At 37.5% G+C, this 22,493-nt stretch overlaps 1 protein-coding gene across 2 annotated transcripts in view; it reads left to right on the top strand.

Annotated features, from left to right (window-relative positions):
* Window positions 1-210: 210 nt before the first annotated feature.
* znf385b (zinc finger protein 385B) overlaps window positions 211-22,493 on the top strand; it is a 63,443-nt gene continuing 41,160 nt past the window's right edge. Inside the window, exon 1 of one of the 2 annotated variants that reach the window (XM_088010613.1) lies at window positions 211-611. The gene's annotated coding sequence lies outside the window, so the exon portion shown is untranslated. The remainder of the gene's footprint in view (window positions 612-22,493) is intronic. The other variant, XM_088010621.1, reaches the window with a different exon arrangement.

Here is a 22,493-nt window from a genome sequence, read left to right on the forward strand (position 1 = left end):
TGGCGCAGCAGAGACCACCCAGCAAACCCACTCAGAAACCAGAAGGAAAGTAAGATGATCCCTCATTATGACACCGGAAAACTGAGTTAGTTGACTGTAAACACAAAAAGATGATGAAAAACACGATGCGCTCCAGCCTGTATTTACAACTTTCAGCGGCAAACAGTAGCGTTCATACACAGCGTACGCGAAATGTGTATTTTTCCTTACATGCTTATCCACTCGTACAGTTGTGTGAGTGTGTGTGTCTGTGTGTGTGCGTGTTTGCCTCTCTAAACACTCTATATGTCCCTGTTTCTATTTGTTGAGCGCGTTAGTGAAGGCGGGGGTCAGACATGCGCAGTGCGGAGGCAGTGTGCCGCGGAGAGCGCGCCACTCTCCGGCTCCGACAGAGTCCCGGAGTGTCCGGATACCTGAAGGATGACGGGCTGACTGACTGATGGCTGCTCGGCCAAAGTGCGGGCGGAACCTGCGGGCTGGAGACGCTGGTCGGTTCAGGATCGATCAAAAGTGACCGACCGGGCAGCTGGTTTAGTGTGAGAGCGGAGTTGAGCGCTTTAGACCAACAGGATTCTACTTTCTTCATCCATCCATCACCTCTTCTTCATCCGGTAAGGCACCTTGCTCCTTCTTTTCCCGATGATAGCTCTTCTATCACTCCGCCTCTTTTCCTGTTTTCTTTTCTGAGTTAGTTGAAGATTTTAATGTAGCTGCTGCTGTATAACCCCTCAGTATGATACTGCCTTATTCTTATCCATATTATTTGTCAGTTAATTTATTCAAGTCATTTTGTCGTCTGTTTCCCATTTGATATATCTGCTGATTTTTGGCCCTTCTGACTGGAATGATTAGTTTTATGATGTGGTTCTGTCTTTTGAGTAAAATAATCCCTTTAATTTGTTTAAATGGTCACTTCTTGTGCTCATTATACATAAATTTATTTAGCTTTTGAGCATTATAGTGGGTACATTTTATGAGAAAGCACCAACAAAGATAAGCAGTTCATTTTAAAAGCTAAATGCAAAGGTTTTTTTTGTTTTTTTTTTTTGCTTCTGTCAATGTGTTTTGCTGATTAAACAAAACTAATCTGTTTTGGCAGAATAACAAGAACTTAAATTTTCATTGTAGAATTGCATATTTTTGTTTTCTTGCTTTTGAGATCCAAAACTAACAAAAGATTTTGTGTTTATTCTGGAAAAATGCCATAAATATACAAAAGTGAATGACATTAAAGGTCACACTCTAAAAACTTCAAGGTAAAAAGCAGCCCATCCCAGTTTTGGGTTGGATACGTGCATATTTGGGCATTTCATACAACACGGTCATGTTGTGGGTTCTGTTTTCAGCCCGTAAAATGGGCTAAAGGGTCAAATGGGTGGGTTAAAAAAAAAGGAACCAGTTACCCAGAAAAATAAAAAATGGAACGTTTGTGTTAAAACGAATGATGTTCATCCATTGATAATTTTTTAACACATTGAAAGGGATTGTTGTTTCTGTCTGCAGCAGTTAGAGGCAATTAAGGCACCTTGGTTGACCTTTTCCAGAGTGTGTTGACCAGCATAGGGCAACACAGAAACACACGACATAGATAGTCATACCCACAAACTCTCATCACAGAGAGCCATTGAATGAGCTCACAGTGTCTTCAGTCAATTAGCGTCTAATAACACCGGCCAATTAACCTATTATGCGCGTTTGGATAGTAGGATGGAAGCCACTTTACCTGAAAGCAACAGCAAATAATTGTGTCCGAATATTTTCTTTGTTTTTTCATTATTTCTACATTTGAAATAATAAGGAAAAAGAAGAAGAGTTACATTATAGTCTAACAGATCAAGATGCTCATCCTGCCACATACTTCTAGTTTGTGCCATACAGTTGGAGGTGCAGTCTCACATAATGGAAAAAAAAATTATTGCAATGTCAGCAGTCTATTCAGCCTTCCAACAGCTTCTTTTGAAAGCTATAGACAAAAACTATAACTTTGCGCGCAGTTTTCACGCTGATCACAGAGTACGCACTGTACACTATAGCATTTGGGAGCCTTAAGACAAAATGTACAGGTTTGCAATATAAACTCGTCCACCGTGCAACAGAGATTCTTGAGAATAGGGACAAAACAGGTCCTATGGATAAAGCACAAAATTTGAATGAAATATACACAAAATATAATTTTTTCAAATAAAAAATAAAAACTAAACTAACCTGGGTCATGTGAGCACAACAATGTATATTTTCCTGGTTTTTGCTGAATATTTTTTTTTATTTTAAACATTGTAGTCGGTGGATGATGCCTGTAAAATCCCTTGTCCTGGAGCAGAACTCAATACATTATAATAGTTTAAAACAATTAAAGGAATACTACAATTATATATTATGACTATTAAGTATATATTCATATAAATAATTACAAAAATATCAATAAATTTAATTAAAAATAATTTTTATATATTTTCCAACTCCATTGAAATTTGGAGTTTCAAATTTGTTGTGTTGTTTTTGTCAACACCGTCAGAAATGAAAAGAATGTAAAAAAATCAGGCATTATTGGGGGGCACCAAAACTTCTGAGGACCCCATGACGTCATCTTTTCTCTCATAGACATAATATAAGGACATATAATATAAAGATTTAATGGACCTGATGAGCTACAATATGGCCTCCTTCAGAATAACATATAAATTGAGGTAGTTTGGTATTTCGTCAACTCCGTCAGAGTTTTTGTGACTCTTTCAGTGAAATTGTTGACAAATCTCACTTAAATGTGCAATTAATTAATTTTAATGTATTTTACATGAATTGCATTACTATCAAGTTTTTCATTTTACTCTCTAGTTTGTCACCACCTTCAGTTCTGTCAACACCATCAGATGGACTTTTTGTTGTTTTTTGTTTTAAATATTTCTTTTGTTTCTTATGGAAAACCGAGAGCGGCGGAGATACCATCGGCTTATATATGTAAGTTTCAGGTTTTTTGTTTTTAATTTGTAGGTGCGGCTTTATAGTATGGTGCGCTCTGTAGTCCGGAAATTACAGTAATCACATTGCATTTGGGTTAAACAGGTAGTCCAGCAGTGTTTTTGTGTGCTGGAGAATTAAGAAAATATGGTCATTTGGAACATCTGGATGGATAAATTGTCTTCTGTTTATTTAATTTTGAAAGATTTTTTCTTCTTTGTGTGTGCAAACTTTAGGAAGTTAAAATAAAAATAAAGTTTTGACGGTCAAAGCAAAGCATTAAGTATTTTCACTACATAAGTGCTACGACAGAAAGTTTGGTATAATTTGGCAGTGATATTTGGTATAACAAATATCACTGCAAACGCAAGTGAACTCTAACTAAAGCTCTTAAACACAGCACTTTCTTTATTCTTTTTAGCTTTTAACTAGCAGACACACAAAGGTCGTTACAATTAGAAAATCAAATACAAAATAGCCTTTGCAATGTTACATCAACCCTAGTTCTTTGAAAATTGTGCAATAAAGTGTTTCATGTTTGAGATTTTCACTAAAAATAAAAGAGTCCTCTCATCTAATCTCCGTTCTCATTATACGGCAGATGTAATATTTCTTTGGTGTATCCATTAAACATGAGGAGACTTCAGAAAATGTTCAAATGTAGATGTAATTTATTCTCATCAATGATTCTAACATATCTCTTGTGTGTATTGAACAGACTTCATTATTGATATGAAGTCCAGTACTATGCTCCCCTCCCATGAACACACACACTGACACACTCCTGTCAAAACTGGAAACTGGTCCTTTCCTTTCCTTTCCTTTCCTTTCCTTTCCTTTCCTTTCCTTTCCTTTCCTTTCCTTTCCTTTCCTTTCCTTTCCTTTCCTTTCCTTTCCTTTCCTTTCCTATTTTCTCCTTTCCTTTCCTTTCCTTTCCTTTCCTTTTTATTTCCTCCATTCTTTTAATTTCCTTTCCTTTCCATCCTCTTTACTTTCTTTTTATTTCCTTTCCTTTTTTCAAATACATTGACGTCTTTCCTTCATTGCACCATCCCTTCCTCTTTGTTCCTCGCATATTGCCTTCCTTCCTCAACTCTGTATTTTTTTTCACTTATCTTCTACAGTTTTTCTCCTTTGTGTCCCATGTGAAACGAACCGGACATCAATCACTCTGTCCTTTTTACCCTTCCTACCTTTCCTTTTGTTCCCTCCATCACTCCATGCCGCCTTCAGTGCTTCAGTCTTTTTCCTGCTGTGCTGCTGCTCTTTGATTGGATGTTTAGACCTTTTCACAGTTTGTGTCAGACTTTCCTTTTTCTAATTAGCACTTTTCACCTTGATTAAAGGAGAAGTCCTCTGTTGCAGAAAGAGAAAAGGGGAACCTATAGTTTTGGGCAGGAATAAGTTAACGACTAACGGTACTGTTAGAAATAAACTATAAGAGACTCGTTCTTCTCTTTCTGCTGATTTATTTTGTAAGTCCGTATTAACACAACGTTTCCAAAAACTTCTAAAAAAAAACTTGTGTTTACACAATAGCAGAATGAGTCAAGTAGCGATTGAAACAATGTACTTTGCATTCCATGCCTGTAGGAGGCGATGAAACTTTGTGAACTTTCTGATGCGGTGTTGTGTTTTCGTAACCCTCTGCTTGTACAGAGGTGTGTATTTGATCCTGTGCATGTTATGCATCTTTGCCAGCGTCTTAAACGATGCACGATGAGCAGATTGTGTTTTATCATGCCTAATAGTCTGAAGAGGTGCAGCAGCACAGGCAGAACATGGAGGTGGTTCTTCTTGTTGTTGTGCTGTAAGTAAAAACCCGACTATACTGACTTCATCGATTCCAAATGTTTTCAGTTCGCCTTTACACAGACATGTTTGGCAAACATTTGTGCTCTTGTCCAGCCAAGACGCAGCAAAACATTTGCTTCCTGCTATTCTGGCATGTTGGTATTTTTTCCCTTCCTATTTCCACTTTGATTTGGTACCCAAAAAGCAAACCTCTTTGTACCCATGCACTTAAAACATTGCATGTGAAATTAATTTTTTTTTTGTAATTAAATATGTTTTTAAAATGATGGGAATTAGTTTGTAATGGAAATACAACAGTTGAAAACGTTGTCTTTTCAGCCTATTTCAGGACCCTGATCTCCATTTGGGTCAGCTGACCCGGAAATTATGACACCAAAATACCTCGAAGTGGGCTTTTGTCGTAAGATATGATTTATTAATAACATTTCCTTACAACAGTCCATTTAGGAAAATTACTTTAAATTGTTGATTTTCAATCAAAATGTCCCCCTAGAAAGCAACCGGAACAGTGACTAGTAATAAAGATATAAATGCACATTCTTGAGTCTTTTCATAGGTTGTCAAATTGCGTAATGTCAGCTGGTGTTCTTTAGGTTTTAGATGTGTCCCTTGTTCAACACAACCAGTTTAGATAAATGGACCATTGTCAGGCCTCTGCAGAACTTGAGGTCATGTCCAATAAGCTGCGTCGGAGCAGGATGTCAGAACTGGAGACCAGAACTGGGGACCACTGGCTGAAATAAAAGTCAAGTTTATGTACAGAAATGTGTGTTTTGATAACTGTCTGCTTTTATTAAGTAATGAGAACAACAATATGTCTTCACTATGTCACAGTCATGAATTTTGATGATGGCTCTCCCTTACAAACATTATCATTTCAGCTCTGGGATTTTATGTTGTCGGCTCAGAGGCAAATCAGTGGTGACTGTTCTAATCAACTTTATTAGTCCATCCATAGTGGGTCATTTTGGACAGGATTGATTGCAAGAAGGCATCTCTGGCCTGACTTGAAAGAATTGCAGCTTCTCCCAAATAGAAGTTTTGATGGATTTGGATGATTTATATAAAAAAATTGCTTTCTTTACTTGGTATTTTTGATCATACTAAATCATGAGGGCATTATCTTCTGTTATCTTATGTTTGCACCGTACTAATTGCTGAGTATCTGTGAGGTAGTATTTGACAAATTAGTAGCTAGATGATAATTGTTACTATTGGTCCAAAATGATCCTGAAGATGACAGATTGCAGACGAGCTATTATTTTTGGTTATTATTTTTTGCTTAGAGCCTCCTCCTAGTCAGCTCAGCCTCCTGCTGTGCATAAGGAGAAAGCTGTTGTGTTTGCTCTGCTTGTTTGCATTGAAGCAGTGAAACAGTATGCTTCCACATCCCTTAATCCACCCGTTGTTTTCCGCTCATCTGAGATCACGTTCTCAGTCCAGGAAGGATAATATTTTACTTCCCTTTGGGATCAATTCAGTATTTTTGAATTGAATTAAATTAATCCCTCCAGTGAGTTTCTATTTTCCCCCCTGGTCTGCCTTTGGGCTAACTCCTAGCCACCCTAGGAAAATAGTCTTTTACAGCCACTTCTGCCCAGAATCTTGTCCTTTTACTGGTGGTCCGTATCTAATAACCAAAGGTGAGGGTCAAAACGTAGATAGACTAGTAAATCGATAACTTTGCAGTTAAACTTAGTTCTTTTTGCACAATTAGAGACCAGACCAGTGCTCATTCCACTACAGACAAGCTCTGAATACTATTATTTTCAACACAACATAGGCAATATAAACCTTTAAAGCTGTGTTAAAAAGACATAACTTCATGCAGGTGTTACTGGTGCTGACACAAAAGTTTCACATAAGTGCATATGTCATCTAATGAACAGTCCCAGAGTCTGAATGAACCACTTGAACCACTTAGCGTTCGCAACTACCAAAAGAAAGACCATGCAAGAGTAAGGAAAAAAAAAATCAACATGAATGACGCTGTGATCTCTCAAAGCCAGTGTTGTTCTAATGTTGGGCTTTGGCTGGATAAACACACTGTTTTTACTTTTAATACCGCAGATTAATCCGCCCATTGAATTAGAAAAACAACTGGCTGTTAGATAAATAAATAAATCGGCCATTAAGCCCTTGGTGAGTGGTAATGCTCTACAAGATGGCATTATTTTATGGCATCCCAACCTGCTGATAGACGCCATTAAATCATTGCCAGACAATAATACCCAAATGTTAGAGATTAACCTGCTATGAGACTTTCTCTCAACCTTTAGGTCCATTTTTAACTGACAGACGGCGCATAAAAGCTCGGGCCTAAAATCCCAATAAAAGCTCGGGCCAATAAAAAGCTTTTACAATTTTACAGTATAGGTAGATATGTCCTTCGGTAACACGCTTGCTCTTTTTTTCGCCTCCACATAAATCAATTTTTATCTATTTATAGCTTATGACAGCATTCCTACACACAGTGTCTGCATGTGTGTTGTTGTGTGCCAGGACTCCAACAGTGGGCAGATTGAGAAGCAGCATGTTGTTACGTCAGGGCAGATTAGTTTGGAAAGCTGCAGGGAGCACACGCACACACACACACACGCACACACACACACACACACACACACACACGCATACATGCAAAAGCAAAATAAAATCACACACACAAACTGTTGTTTCTACTCTGAAGCTCCTCATTTCAGTGTCTGTATGTGTGGACAGACAGCAGCAGGCAGGTGTAATGAGCTCAGCTAACAACTCCCTTCTTGTCTTGTTTGAACAGATATTCCACATCTGTCTTTAATTGAAAGCAATATTTCACACAGTTGCAGGTTTTTTTTCCTTCTTCTTTCATTTCGAACCCAGAGACATGACAGTTGTTGAGAAGATACTAGCACTTAGCTGTTAGCTTAGCATAGCTTTTGGAAGCATGGGGCTTTGCTGTTAGCTTAATATAGCAGTCAGAAACATTAAGTTTATTTTAGCATGCCAATCAGAAACATAAAGGTTAGCTTAGCATATTAATCATAAACATGTTGTTTACCTGCTGGTTTAGCTGTTAGCTTAGCATATTAATCTTAAACTAATCTGTTTAGCTGTTGGCTTAACATATGGCGTTTAGCTTAGCAAGATTATCATAAAAAAGGTTTTAAAGGGGGGCAATTATTTTTTAGCTGTATATCAGGTTATAATGTCAGTCACTCATCAAAAACATACTTGAAGTCCTGCTTTGACTCATTTATGCATGAGGAATTGTTGAATCTGCTGCTGCAAACATTCATGTTTGCCTTCTTGCTCCTGCAATGCGCCGCCTATTTACCCAAAGCTTCATATTGGAGCTTCAGTCCCCAGCTGACCTCCCGCCTCCACAGGCATTAATGGACGACATGAAGAAGCGTTGTTGTGATGACGTGCTGAGGGCAGTGTCAGAAAACGTAGAACTTAGGCTTTTAAAAAGACAAAGGCCAATTTCAAGGTGTCAGATATGATGCAAAGTCAAATTTCTTTTAAATTGTTTTTGACATATACTGCATAGCATTTCTATACCAACTGATGGTAAGATATAACTTAATTGTGCTATGAAATGCCACTATAATCCTTGAAAATACAATTCAATTCCTTTTAACTTAGTATAATGATCAGAAACATTGGGGATTTGCTTACCATATTGATTAGAAACATGGAACTAATCTTAGCATAGCAACCAGAAATAGGAAGCTTGGCTTAGATTGACAAAAATGATTAAAAACATGCTGTCTAGCTCTGTAAAGTAATCAAAAACATTGGGTTTAGCTTGGCATCAGGGCATCACTCTGAAACCAAATACTTGTCGATAATTCAGTAGGCATTATATAAACATAATTTGTTTCAAAACCCAATTTTTTAGCTGAGTTCATCATCTTTCTCTGTCCATCAACCCAGTGAAGGTTCCCAAAATGTAGCGACATGCGCTTGGTAGAGATGCCAGACTATCCATATTTTTCTTGACCAAAATAATCAGAATTATATTTTTTTTAAAAGTATAGGAACCTTTTTTTTCATTCAGCTGTCCAGCAGTGTGCAGCAACGTGCAGGAGAGGGACAGTATTGTGTAGCACCATTAACATTTCGTGACATCTCTCATCTCATCTTAGCAAATTTTGACACCCTAACTTTTTAGAACCCATCTATAGCTCGACGCCTGAAACCGTCTCATGCCCCATTAAGAGCAATCTCCAAGCTCTATTAAAACCAGCTACCCAGATTCAAGGCTGATGATCTTGCACATCCACTTTGTGTGAAACAACTTGTTTCCCCTCAAAGGCAGTTTTCTATCACCCTAGCAGGAACACACGGACCATTGCAGTGGTGTGTGCAGTAGGTAGTTTGCTGGTGCCTACAGTACAGAGCGCTAACAGTGAGCCACTTCATTACTCCCATTCTGTCTGCTGTGATTTATGGAGCTACCTGTGCCCGAGTCTGTGCGTCTACACCTGCTCCCCATGTTGTCTGAGGATATTTTTAATTAATTGCCTGTCATGTGATAAAGAGGAATAGATGACAGTAATGAAACGTGATTGGGTGATTATTACGAAAAAACAGAATCAGGCTCGATACAAGGTGTGTGTTTGTGATTGAGAGGGAAATTGTTAAAGCTGAAGTTATGAGTTGGTGTGTGTGTGTGTGTGTGCTTCGTGTGTGTGTGTGTAAATAGGACGGCAGTGATGAAGTGTTCGCTCACGACTCCCGTCTCGGAGGTATTACATGCACACACACCGAGGTTGTGAAGGTCATAACGACACACACTCCTCCTACACACGTTACCTGGAAGGCTACCGAAAGTGGTGAGAAGTTTCACCTGTCGGAAAATGATGTTCAGATCTCACGTTTTATCACAAAGCAGCTGAGACTAAATCCCTGTTGCCATGTCCTGGTGTTTGTGTTCATAACAGTCGACTGCTTACTCAGCTGGTTGACACAAAACACAACCAGCACAAAACTGGTGCTGGTCTCGTTCAAACCTAGATGTAATTTTTATTATCAGTTTAGGTTAATTTGTGATGTTCAGTGAGTGAAACAGAACATGATTTCCACTCTTGATCTTATTAGATTTATTTTCTTCGTGTTGGCTATTAATGAAACTTTGTGGCCTGTTAGTGTTCAGCTGCAATCACAGAATGAAATGCTGCATGCATGCAGGACTAAATGAGAAAATATATTGCAACAACATTAGCGCCACACACAGGTGAAGCGATAATCTCCGCTGACGCACTCAACTGGGAAAACCTTACCGCATTGCTGCTGATGCTACTTATGATGACTGAGCTAGGGAAGCTACAGAACTGAGCTCCCTGAGCTGCCTCGTTTTAGTCTATTAAAAATTTAAAACAGGAACCTTAAAGGGATGTTTTTAGATCAAATGATGCATGAACATGTATGTAGAGTGCTGTAAAAAACTTTAATCAGTTTTTGCGTTCTTATTATATAATACAGCTCTGGAAAAAATTAAGAGTCCACTGAAAACCTCCTGGTTATTCCACCAGATATTGATTTCTGGATTCTTCCTGAGTTAAAACATTAGTATTGTTGTTTCTAAATGAATATGAACTTGTTTTCTTTACTTTATTTGAGGTCTAAAAGTACTGCATCTTTTTTGTTATTTTGACCATTTCTCGTTTTCTGCAAATAAATGTCTAAAATGTCTAAAATGCTAAATGTCAGGTATTCATAGAATAAAAGAACAATGTTCATTTTATTCAAACATATACGTACAAAAAGTAAAATTAGATAAACTTATAATTTTAAGTGGCCTCTTAATTTTTTTCCAGAGCTGTTTATGTTTGAGATTGTCAATTTAAGTTTAATATCATACATGTAATAAATAACCTGAGGACCAACAAATAGTTGCGTTTTATTTAATAAAGGGAAAAAAACTATCCAAACCAACCTGATTCTGTTTGGAAAAGCAATGCCACTTCATAAATTAACTCTGTTGACAGTTCAGTTTCAGTAGATCTGACCACCGTCAAACCTTTCGAATCAAGAAGTAAATTAAACAGAACATGTCTGGCAACATGAAGTAGGCTAAAGCTTTCACAAGGTAACACATCATGTCACAAGTTACAGAAAGTTAAAAAACTGACTCGAATTAGTTTGAAAAGCTGTTTTTATTTTTATTTTTAATTTTTAGGTTTTGCGACTCCATGTGAATAATTTGTCATAATTGATCGGATCACAATATGTCGACATTAACGGGAGGTTAGGAAAATATAGATAACTAATATCAAGTTTTTATATCTGTGCATCGCTATGAATAAGACTCCAAAGATCAGATGTTTTCAAAAACACAATTTAAGATTTGAGAAGATTTTACTTTATAGTGTTTAAGGCACAAAAAGAGTATTTTCATTTGTGCCTCATTTCAAATTATATAAAAAATATTGCACGCTAATCCAGCTTTAACTCTAAAATGTTGCAGCTATCCTTCTAGATCAATTATCCTCAGATCAATACTTGTTTGATCATTACGTTGTAAAGACTTTTCGTGTGCAGAGTGGGGTTAATCTAGGCAATGAGTGAGTGTTTGGTTGTGTTGGGGGTCACAGGAGGAGAGCTAGGCTCGCCCAGGGCAGGACTCATGCCAGAACCCCCCCACTGCTCCCCACTGACAGGATAAAGAGCCCCGGGTTTGGTTTTGGCATCCAAAATTTACCGGATGCAAATATGACCGAGCATCTGCGGGACATGGCTGGAGAGGCCTAATCCACGGTGACCCCACGCTGACACCCACACCCCTGAGGGACTCCCTGCCAAACGCCGCAGTGCTGGGACTTCCCAGTAGCCATGACCAAATAGAAAATGTCACATTAAATCATAACTGCAAATTAGGACATGAATAACAGCCTGGAGGAAGTGAATGACTGCGGCGACATTGTTTAAGACGTTGTTTCGATAACCTCACACCAACGATTATCAGTCACAACTCAGTATGTGTGTACACATACAAAAACCTTAAATTTTTTCTCCACCTTGTTAAGCTGAACAGAATTTCTAGAAACATTTATTTAGTTCCTGTTTCCACTATGCCTCCAACGTATTGGCATAAACTTGCCCATATCTGCAGTCAGAGCAATAATAAAAAGTTTAAAGCTACTGTCATTGTGACAAACAATGCTGGATTAGGACCCACATTTATCTGTGTTTGGTGTTATCTGTGTTTATTACACAGGGCAGGATGAGAGAAGAAAACCCCCCTGAAAAACTCCTTGTTGGAGACCTGGAGGATGTTTATGAAATGATACTTCTGCAATAAAGATGAATTTCTTACAATTCATTCACATGCCAGAGTGCAAATTTTTTAGAACATTTCGCTGTTTTTGTGCAAACATAAACAGAGAAATGGTTAATTTGGAAGTCTGTTCACATTATAATTGAGTTTGTCTGCAGAAATTTATGTGTCGGAGATATAATTCTTTTTTTTTTTTAGACTGTCAATTTAAAGTCTAAAAAATATTTTGACTTTTTTATTGGTCTGATTTAATATTCTGATATTTACTGGAATAATTCAGATTTTCAATCAGAACATTGATAATAATTATTGATTATTATAACTGTAATAATTATGATAATCATTTTATCACATTTTTGGTGATAAAGCGTGACACTTATCACTGCAGCTCTGCAACACAGAGAGATAATCAGATATCAAAACAACTCTGAAAGATATTTGAGGAGGACATTTTTGGTGATAAAACCATGTTCATAAATGCTTTCCAAAGAAAAGACTTTTCAAATGTTAGTAAGCACAACAGTATGAACATTACAAATTTTAGGAAGCAGTGACCTCGCAGCCAATCTCATCCACACCCACTAGTGCGTGACGAAGCCAACCAGCACTGGAAACCATATTTCTAGTGATGTAGATTTGTGCAGACAGTGTTGTCAAAACACTATAGCCATGTGCTGAAAACAGGAAATTTGAGATTTCTAAGAGTTTCTAGCATTGCTTACACTCTACTTTGATAAAATGGCTGGAATCTGTGTTTATTACTACCACATGGGTGTGTAGAAACCTGAAACTAGGTAGGAGTTGTTGGGATATTAGCAATATACTGTATAATAAGGCAAAACTAAAATTTCTGTCTCATAAATAAAGAAAATCATGACAAAGGAAGCACAAAAACAAAGAAAAATGAATGCTTATTGTAGGCCCAGTCAATAAATTAGAATATTATAGAAAAGTCCATTTAAATCAGGAACTTTATAGATTAATAACATATTTGAAAGCCTTTATTTCCGCTATGATTTTTTTACTTACAGGTAAAGAAAACATGACATTTACAATTAGAATATTACCTCAGACCAATAAAAAAAAAAACCTGCTTAAAGGTTGTCTGTTTTCAAAAGAAACTTTTAATCTGACAAATGAGCCTCATGTACTGAATATGACAGCATATTGACACGATTTTAGGTCAATCAGGAAGACGAGCGACTTCTTTGCATCAGCAGGAAAAGGACAGAAAAGTTAATCAAGTCAAACACGACGTCACAGTGTTTTAAATGTCAAGGTGACGCTGTTCTTTTAATAGAAACCGAGACGCGCCTCAACTGTCAACACGCCGTCCTCCGTGATGTCGCTCCGTCAGCTTCCAGCTTCACTTTGCACTTTGAAATTCCTTAGTTAGGAGACGGTTAAACGTCGCACAGTGCGCGCGCGTGTTTATGTGTTTGTCTCACGTTTCTTCTCCCATTAGTTGAGTGGAACAGGTGTTGAATGTTTGATGAGTCAGCATGTTGAGGAGGAAATGATGTCATAGACGTCGTCTCCTCTTTCGGTCTGCGTTGATGCTTTCTTGCTGTGGCGTCAAGTCCTTCACTGCTCCCGCTAAGACGGCTGATTTGCACACAATGTGTGGCACCTTTGAAGAGATTGTTGCCATGCCAACCTGCAATGGACCAGCAGGATGTATCTAACCTTTTGCAGTGACTAGTCAGATATTGTGAGCTGATGTCAAAAAAATTTATGATTCGTGCTTAAAGCAATATGTTATTTAATAAAAATAACTTGAAACAGGGTGTGATATTGTAAATTGTGTGAAGAAATTGAAAGACAACGGAGCAACGTGTTGCTGAGATGTTCAGGGCCAAAGTAAAATCTACAAGAAAAAACTCAATGCAGGATTTTCCAACAGGACATTGAAATACAAAAAAAATATTAGGATTAAAGTTAATGGCTTTATCTGCTTGTTATAATGCAATTAAAAGGTTTTTAGGTCGGTTTTCTATATTCTATCCAATATTCTGTCCAAAGTAAGGAAATATTGAGATAATACTCAGATTAATAATATTTATTCTTGTCTTCTTTGGGGTCTTAACCTATAATATTTCATGAGAATCAACAGAACCAAACAGGGATCAGAACCAAACTAAGGGGAATTTGGATACAGCAAATATTTGTACTGCATTTGTTGCCATAACAGACACACTTAAAATGATTATCACCTCTTTAATTAACAGGCAAATGGATGAAAAATGTGTGTTTAAAAGATAACAGCGTATCTTAAACTTGAAATCTACTTTCATGTTTAGTGAAAGTAAATTTTAACTAAAATTTACTGTAGTCAAAAGTACATTTTTGTCAAAATTTGACTAAAGTCCTTCCACCAAGTATGTTACTAATACTTGGGTGAGCTGTGTGTGTTTCTCACAAACTCTTGACTAACAAGAGAAATTTCTCACAAAGTCAAATCAATCCACCTGCAACTTACTGACGAGATGACGCAATAAAACCTTTGATTTGAAATGTGACTCAGAATTAAATTGCACAGGATGATTTTGTGTTTGAAGGGACATGTGAGGCGTCTTTGGTTCCCGCTTTGAATAGGGTTATAATTATTGTGCACTTATAATCAAAGTTTCAAAATTAAAGTTGGTGTCTGTTAACAACATCTGATTATTATTATTAGGAAGCTCTTTCCATGCAGACCGTTCTCTGATCCAGCTGAACTACACGTAGCTAGAAGAGACGGATGTCACCTCGCATCAGTCTCACATCCAAAGGCCCGACGTTCTGGGGGACCCCAAGAGTGAAAAGTTTTATATAATTTAAGCATTTAATAAATGTGTTCAGAGGAGTGTTAGTGGTAAAGTGCTGCAACAGGAAGCTTTAGACAAGAAAATGTTGCACAATGAGACACAAAATGTTAGATTATATCATTGAGATATAACCAGAGTGACAGGAAGTGACTGAACAGAACTAAATCATGGAGAAAATAGAAAAAAAAATACTAGATACTCTCAAAAACAGCAACTGAACACAAGTTCAAAGAAGTATAATGTTGTTAGAAAGGTAAAGTTCACGTAAAACAACAAAAACAAACAAGAACATAATCTGATAAGTTCTATGTCGGTTCAAATCTTTGTCTATTTGTGCAATGTGAAAGCTGTGAGTTCAACTTCAGCTTCCTCAAGTGGTAATTAAGTGTTTTAACTCTCCGGTCGTGTTGAGAGACGGTGTCCATCGAACCCCACATGCTTTTTATTCTGTACGCGGTCCAGCGAGGTTGCACTGACCCCAGAAGGATTAAGGAATTATGGAGATAAAACATAAAAATGAAACTGTACACTAAAATTCAAATGTATATTAATCCCATTGGTTCTGACCATTTTGTTATTTGGTGTTGCTGGACTTTTACTTCATAAAGACTCCCATCAGTGAGTAATATGACAGTGTTCAGTTCCCCAAGTGAACGTCTTCTGGTATGTTGAGGTCAGAGGTCAGAGGAATTTCATGAATGCCCACCAGATGAGGGACGGGGGTAAATCAGACGACAGGCGCTCAGAAGTGTTCAAGTGGTAATCTCTATTATTAGACCACAGATTATACCAACTGAGCTAAAACTCACACAGGCAGACACTAACACACATTTATCTGCAGATTATAATCCCAATCCCACAATCTCCTTCTGGCTTGACCAATCATGTCCTACCAAATCCTACACAGCCTGCAGGGTAACCTAGATGTAGAGTGTGTGTGTGTGTGTTAATGTCTAACAGGCTGTAATAGAGGAAGATCTGGTCCATCTCTTTCCTATTTAGGCAGGAAAAGTACTCCGTACAGATTTCCAAATTAAGGTGGAATATTATTTTACTTTTTGTACACTTATTAGTCAAATAAACTCATGGGAATTGTAGCTTACTTTTGTTACACTGAAGCCTGGGATTATATTATATTATGTATACTTTAGGTGAAAATACCTCTGTATTTTTAATGCCACAAAATTTATTAAAACATTTAAGCTGCTACAAAATCAATATAACATTACTTATGAAAGCTTTGATAATTGACTCTAACCTTTATTAATATATATATATATATATATATATATATATATATATATATATATATATTGATTAAGTTTATGCATAAACTTAATCAAAAATGTACAACAAACATTCTTTTAAGCTTTTGTTGTTCAGGGTATTGTCTTTTTGTTTGCAAGCTGTAGATTTAAAAAGTGATGCACTGTGAGCTTTCAATTTCCAAATAAATATGAAAATAAGTCAGCCATAAAGATCTACTCACACACAAAAAACTCAGAAAAGAGAAAACTATTCACCATTTACTTCAGTTTACATGTACAAGTGTACTTATCCATTTTTTGTTTGCATTTTCACTATAATTAACTGAATGTGAATCATTTATTACAGAAGGACAGATACGTTGTCATTGCTGTTGTTGTAATCTGCTCTCTGTAAAGCTGTAACAAAGATCTAAGCATTCTGTACATATGTTTTAGAATAAGACCTGTATGTTTTTTTCATTCATTTGGATCCAGATTATTTTGTTAGGAATATTTGACCTCAAATGTTAATTTGATTTCTACATAACTGGTAGAATCTTAACTATTATACAGCTTGATTTTTTTTGAAGGACATATTTTTATTACATAAATCTGCTTAAAAATCGTGATATTAGTCATAGTGACATAATCTACTTTAAGAAAAACAAAAAAAAAACTTCAATTTTAAACAACACAATGATGGAAAAAGGCTCCCTGTTTCTTTTACTGCCAATGAATTCGTTAACAGGTAAAAGGGTTTTTGTTACATCCTTTGGTTTCCTGGTCCAGAGCGTTCTGTCGTTAGCGCTGAGGGCCCCTTGAGTCTGAGGTGCCTTTGTGAAAACTTCAGTCCTGGATTTTTAAAGAGGAGCAAAGCTTCACCTTGAACAGTAAGTCACATGGCGACGGAGCAGAGCAGCTATTTAAAGACAGAACCGAAGTCACAGTGTCCTGCAGTGAAGGTTGGACAGAACAAAATAAACGCGCATCGTTGCCCTCTCTGGGTGTGTTAGGTTTACTCCCACAGCTGTGCTTAAATCATGCAACATCAAATCACCAATGTGAGAATTTGAGATCAGAACAAAAACTCCAGATCTCATCTTTTCATTTAAACATGAGCTATTTTTAGATTTTGGGAAACAATTAAATCTGTATCCTTGATTAAAAACAACTGAGATTTCTGGGATACATAATATATCTACATGTTATGGAAACTAAAACGCTCCCTTTCACTTTTTTAAAAAGAACCTGTAGCATACAAGTTTTAATTTCCAGCAAAAAAAAAAAAAAAGAGAGAAAAGAAATGAGAGTATTTTAAGTAGCAAATCCCCAAATAAGAGCGAACCGGGTCAGCTTTAAAATTTCAAAACTTCTACCTTGTTTTAAGGCCTACCTATGGTAAGATGTATCACTCCTCACTGTCAAAACCCATTTATAGCAACACAGATCCTCTAAAAATAACAACAAAAAGTAATAGAGACATTGACATGTCAACTGCGACAACGTGTAAAAAAAAATCATAATATTTGATCAGGGTGCCTTGGAAATTAAATTTTGAAATCCACAATTCTTTGTTTCCCTTGCATATAAATATGTTGACAGATGGATGTTTCTCTCAGCCAGTTTTTGAATGAGGAAAAACAAAAGGACATGCCATGCAAGCGAAGCAGGTATGTGTTATAGTCAGGAAGTGGCTATCAGAAAATAATTTCCACACCAGCCCATATCTACATTCAGAGTACTAATTAAAAGTTTAAAACTTTGGGAACTGCAACAAACAAGGCTGCTAGAGAACCAATATATATTTTACTTAGGAGGATTTTCTGGAAGGCTGCACAGTGGCATAGTTGGTAGAGCTGTTGCCTTGCAGCAAGATGGTTCTGGGTTCAATTCCCAGTCTTTCTGCATGGAGTTTGCATGTTCTCCTTGTGCATGTGTGGGTTTTTTCCGGGTACTCTGGTTTCCTCCCACAGTCCAAAAACATGACTATCAGGTTAATTGGCCTCTCCAAATTGCCCCTAGGTGTGTGTGTGCATGGTTGTGTGTCTCTGTGTTGCCCTGCGACAGACTGGAGACCTGTCCAGGGTGAACCCCGCCTCTAGCCTGGAACAATAGCTGGAGATAGGCACCAGCAACCCTCCTGACCCCACTGAGGGACAAGGGTGTAAAGAAAATGGATGGATGGATTTTCTGGAAGGTTATAAAAAAAGCTGCATTTTCTTCCAGCTCCATTACATTAAAAAAATATGTAAAAAATGTTTTTTTAAAAATGAAAACGCTGTGAGCTTCCTGAAATACATTACAGATTGTAGATACTCTGGATTTTTGCATCATCTGTGTTTTTCTTATCTATAGGAAACCAGTGCAGACCACAATTTAAGACTTTTCCTTTTTTTTTTTTTCATTTTACTACTATATGTTTTTTATTGGGTTTTTTTATATACTGTACCCTGCATGCACTGTGTTGCTCCTGATAAGCTGCTGCCTACACAGTTTTTTCTCTAATTACATTTCACTCGCCATCTATCAAAATGCTTATCTCTGTGTATTATGCAATCACATGCAGACACACACCTGCATTGCATCATTTTATGGCTTTAATTGAAGAAATGTGAATATACTGTATATTTCAAAGTTAATGTGTGGATCCTGACTCTTCAAATGACAGCTCACCAAAAATATTCCTATTGGTATGAAAAAACAATAACTGTAGCCCTGCTGAAGAAAAAGCTCCATATATCAGATATCCTTCCTAATCCTGGACCGGGAGGTACGGCGGGACAAACGCAAAAGGATGGAGACAAAAGGAACATTGTGGTAAAATAAAACTTAAAAAAAAAAAAAAAAAAAAAAAAAGATCTCCAGGAACTGAGTTTCTGTTAGCATATTGCCATCGGAGGGAAACACAACTGCCTGAGTCATCTTTTTACTACCAAGAGTTTCTATAGCAACCAACCAACACATAGGATCCTAGACTGTCTGCAGACTCGTCTTTCCACCTTTCTGACTTGAAGCGCTTTGTTCTGCTGACATGAACGTTTTCTCGTCCTGCTTGCGTCTTTTCTTTCGTCGCGTGACGGCTGCTTCGATATTGACTGAAGCGTTGCTGCATCCTCAGAAAACGTGACTGTCAGAATGACCAACAGAAATGTAGTTCTTTATATGTTGCTGGAGGTCACGAGCACTTTTAAATTTTAATCAGAATTTTTCATTCCTGATCTCTTTTGCAAGGCGTTGACCTCCTGATGCTTATAATTTCAGGTGTTTTTTTTATGTTTGTTGATTCCAGAAAGCACTTGGATAGAATGTTGTCTAACTCCAACTACTCAACTTCTTGTTTTTTGAGCCAGAGAGGTTGGTGAATAGGTTTGAGGAGCAATTGTCTGAAACTGTGAGGAAATATGAACATCTGTACGACTCTTCCAGATCGGCAAATGGCAAGAAACTCTAGGATGGAAATAGCACAGAAATTGTCCACAGAGGAGATTTCCCGGTCATCATTCACTATTTCTTCAAGTTCTTTCTGACCATTCTGGGCCCTTTATGATGGTGGAGGGCCCCATTCCTGCACCGTGACTCTAAAAATGATAAGAGTGAGAATGTGCTTTCATCAGAGTCCCCAAAATTTAAGAATGAGAAAAGCTCACTACATTTGTGGCTAGGTTCGTTTCTAAACAAGAAAAAAATACTGAAAAGGTTTCAGTATTTGCTAAATAAATAGCAACAGAGTTGCTAACTTGGTAAGACTCCTGGCTGTTACCTTTTCTGACTGAAAATAACTTGGTAACTTTGAATTTTCGCTCAATAAACTCCACACTAAAGAGTGTGGCTGCGTATGTCATAGACATGTGCTCAGTTAACAGAAAAAAGACCCGCTGGTTATGGTTACTGGTTATACTCACCAGGCAATTTCTTGCTGCAACTTTAATAGTTGTTTAATTTTTTTAGACTTGGTAATCATTTACACAACCTAATTGATCCAACATATTCAGATCGGTAGAAAGGATTTTTGAGAAAGCAGGATGTTGCATATTCGGCTAAAATAAACTGAGTTTGCCAATTTACAAATTATTTGAAACAGAATCCTTACTGGTAGTTTAGTTTTTAGTAAGGTATCGGCACAAATATCTGAATCTCTGACGTTGTTAAAAACCTTGCGTCTCATGAGTATTAAGACTCAATCTCATTTTCTGACCAGACGAGGAAGGAGGAGTAATTATCTGAATGGAGATCCCTGTTTGTGTCCTCAGAGCGTCTTCAGGTTTCAGCCTCCTGCAGATTCAACTCACACAAACTGGCTGCTTGTTCTTTTAGTGGCTGTGTCACAAGTGAAGAAGACTCTCTGTCTTAAATCTGGCCTGACAGGTGAAAAAGGGCTTCATAGGTGCATATCTTAGTTTGCTGTTTTAGGTCAGAGCTGCTCCAGTTTACAGGTTACATATAAAAGAATCTGCTCAGATATCACCTGATGGAGCATTTTGAAGGTCATAAACAGCTTGTGTGAAAAGACAAGACACACATCAAAGAGTAGATTTATTTTGTGGTAAGAAAATATAAAGATTATAATAGATAAAGTCGCATAAACATTTCCGAATATGCAAAAAAAAAAATTGGGTGGGGAGGAGGGGGGTGCGGTTAAAGGAAATAAACATTTCAGCAACTTCCTATCTTGGAATCCTACAGGAATACACATCAAACTGTGTCTTGTAGTTTGTCCTAGCATCTCTGCTGCTGCTGGCCGCTGCTCTGCTCAGTTTGCGTGTGTGTGAGGGTGTGTGTGTGTTTGTCTTTGGTCACTGTTATTACCAGCTCCAGGCCTCAGGGTGAGCGAGCCACTCTCAGACCCCTCTCTGTCTTGTCACATTTCCATTAGTTTCTTTGTCCTGTCGTTCCCTCAGGTTGATGTGTGTGTAAGTGTGTGTGTGTGTCTTTGTGGACAGCAGTCTCTTTCAGGGAACTGTGCCATACATTAGTGCCCTCTGTCCTTTTATCTTTAACACCAGCAGGATCCAGAGCATTCAGCCTGATTGCCCACTCCTCTGACATAAATACACAGCAGGGAAAGATAAGACATCTAACAAGGAAAGCTGTTCTCCTTTCTGCTCTGTGATTTCCAAACTTTGTCACCAGGACATTGCTGTGGGTGCAACCAGGTTCATATTGATCAGCTTTAACATTTCTTATTTTTCTGAGTCAATAAATTCAGAAGGCAAAATTAGTGATTGTCATGTTGTGTGGTTGTGAGTGGTGAGAGAGACGCCGGTGAAACCAGGTAGTCATGATGAAAATTATGATTTAATGACTAATCAGGAGAACAATTCAAAATCCAAAAATCACTGGCAGCACAGGGGACAGAAACAGACGTTAGACGAGGACCCGACAAGAGACAAAGACAACAGGTGGGTTTAAATACAAGGGAGGTAAACAAGGGAACGAGACACACCTGGGAACAATCAACGTGGAAACGCAGAGACTCACAGGGAAACAGGATAACAAATAAACATGGAAACTACTCAAAGATAAACAGAAAACTACCGATCCTGGCAGTGATGTGTCGGTATTAACATTGATATCCACTGATGTTTATCATCTCTTTATCGGTATTGGTCCGATAAGTAAACAGGACTGATATTAATAACTGTTCATTTCCATGTTGTTGCTGGTTGTTTATGTGAGAAGGATAGAGACGCAGTGCAGGATTGCATGGTGTTTAACTAAAGCAGAGGCAATGCCAATTGTGTTATTATTTACAGTCGGAAAAGGAATATTTATATACTTATAACATCGTTAGACGTAGATCAAGTGCCATAACAGCAATATTAATGTCAGATATCAAATAAAGTGTTGCCTCTTATTTATATTTTGTAAAGGTTTGCTTTTCGCAAAATATAACCTCCATCTATTCCTGACATTAATTAACTAATACAAAGTTAAATTGTTATATTCTCAATGCTATAGACAGATTTCTATGTTATGTTTTTGTTTGTCACTTTCTGTATGCGGTTGTTTTTTCAGGAGTTTGGCTCCGTAGTTTCATTGAAAGGAACTTAAACATTCAGCATACCAAGATGTGTAGGACAATTTAATTCAACCAACTTTAATGAAACATTGTGTCCCTTGCTGTTCCAGGGAGGAACTACACACAATCTTCATGATCGTTGGGATGATTTAGAGAGAGTGCAAGTGCAAGCTAGGTCTTAACGTCCCACATCAGTGCCTGACCCCACAAATAGACAAATAGCCAAAAATTCCCCTAAGCACATTCAGAGGAGCTGAAGCTGCTCAAGCTGCAAGGGACAGGCTGACATCATATGAAACCCTCTGGATTAACGATGGGAGGTGACTGAAAAGCCAAAACATCTGGAAATGAGTGCATATAGATGACAGACATTGCATTAAAAC

The sequence above is a fragment of the Poecilia mexicana genome, unplaced genomic scaffold (assembly GCF_051168715.1).
Source record: "Poecilia mexicana isolate PSO_F unplaced genomic scaffold, ASM5116871v1 scaffold_2, whole genome shotgun sequence".
Classification (NCBI taxonomy): Eukaryota; Metazoa; Chordata; class Actinopteri; order Cyprinodontiformes; family Poeciliidae; genus Poecilia; species Poecilia mexicana.